Below are 2093 nucleotides of genomic sequence, written 5' to 3'. Positions count from 1 at the left end.
GAGAGAGAGAGAGAGAGAGAGAGAGAGAGAGAGAGAGAGAGAGCCAATGATCTCAGACAATATTTCCACGGATTATTCTTCTAATATATTTTTATATTATTCAAAAAGTATTATACTTGTAAAACAAATATTTCAAACAACGCAACAATAATTGCAATACGACGGATATAGAGACACTGTACAAAATTTTATGTTAAGTTTAACACACGACATTTTATATGTCCTAATTTATCTACTCTAATTACTATGTTAATTTAAGACTAATTTAACACAAGGAAAATATGTTAATTAATAATACAATCTGTTTGCACACTTTACATCTGAAATATATTACTGAAAAAATATGTTACATATAAATTGTGTTAATTTAACACTTAGAAACTTAGATTGTGCTATTTTAATATTTAAAATATGTTTTAACACTTAGAAAAAATAAATATAAATTCAAAAGTGTCAAAAATAACATGAAAATATTAAATTAATACACAGATATGTTAAAAATTTAACACAAAAATTTCTATACACCATCAAAAGTTATTAAAATACAAAATATTTTTTACTATGTATAATATATTGTAGAATAATTGCGAATTTAAACAAAACGATAAAAAGATTCAGAGGATGCCATGCCGACTGAGAAGCCGGCTGACACACGAGCAGCGCGTGATAGGGCGTGACAGAGAGTATAATGCGTTTTCGCGCCGTGAGTTCAATCAGTTGATCAGCTGGTCGGCTGGTGTTTGTATTTTATTTTTCGGCGTGGCTATTTTTCTGCGTAACTGTGCTCACACGTCTCCCAATAGAATCTCGCCAACGGGATATAGAAATGAATATAAATGTATAATGCGAGCGGGAAAGAAGAGTGTGTGAAGTTGGCACCCCGTTTTTCGAAATTTCTAATTCTGAAAGTTGTACCAAGTTGTTCTGACATTGTACTATATTGTTCCAAAGCGACATAGCTTCATTCCAAACAGTTTTCAAATAAAACAAAAAAAAAACGATTTTTTGAGCTGGCCTTTCTTCGAAATTTAAATATTCCGATATCACTACAGATTGTTCTAGTCCTTCCAAACATTGTTCCGAAAAGACAAATTAATAAGTTGAACTATAAGTCTAAAAAATAAAAAGATTTATGACAGCCTACCGGACTAAGAATAAACACACGTTTCTTTTCTTGTTCCAATCAAACCCTTTTTGTTCTGAATTGTTCCAGGTTGTACAAAACATAGTCCTAAAGTTAGAATCTCGTACCGCCATCCATTCTCCCAAAATCCCGTTCGAAAGAAATCGATTTTCTAGCACCTGACAACAAGAATGAACACATGCTTCCTTTCTTGTTCCAATCGAACTCTTTTTGTTCTGAGTTGTTTTAGGCCTACAAAACATAGTTCTGAAGTTAGAATCTCGTACCGCCATCCGTTCTCCCAAAACTTGAAAAAAAAATCGATTTTCTAGAGTTCGACATCAAGAGTACACACGCTTTCTTTCTTATTCCAATCGAACTCTTTCTGTTCTGAGTTGCTCTAGACATACGAAATATATTTCTAAAGTATAAATCTCGCATCGCTTTCCGTTCTCCTAAAAAAAAAAAAACGAATAATTGATTTCCCAGCACGCAGGTGTGTGTGTATATAGATGATGGGGAAAGGAAACTCTGGTCCTTGTGACATATTCTTGAACGAGTTCTAGTACGATTTTTCCTTTACCAAAACTTTATCTAAAGCTTAAATTTTGAGTAATTAAAATAGAAAATTGTTAAATAATTTCGCGCGATATGGCGAATTGAGATAGCGAAGTCTGTCTTCGTATACTTGTAGATCAAGTCAAACGGGACGAAAAACTTCCTCATTATCACTTTATCACTATCTATATATCCGCTGTAACAACCGTACTCCGCGTGTCGGTTGGTGTCGTTGCCGCGGATGTATTCGCTCGTCGGAGTCCGGGTTCGTGAAATAAACGGACGCGGAATGTAAGATAAAAATAACAAAAAGATTTATTTAGCCTTGGTACAGAGTGTTCGCGTATTAGTATACAAAGTTTCTGGGTGACGGCGCCAGCTACCGGATTGCGGTTTCGGTAGGCCGCGATAG

The sequence above is a fragment of the Odontomachus brunneus genome, unplaced genomic scaffold (genome assembly GCF_010583005.1).
Source record: "Odontomachus brunneus isolate Ranch 3 - 2012 unplaced genomic scaffold, Obru_v1 Obru_scaffold_186, whole genome shotgun sequence".
NCBI lineage: Eukaryota > Metazoa > Arthropoda > Insecta > Hymenoptera > Formicidae > Odontomachus > Odontomachus brunneus.
This window is presented reverse-complemented; position numbering follows the sequence as displayed.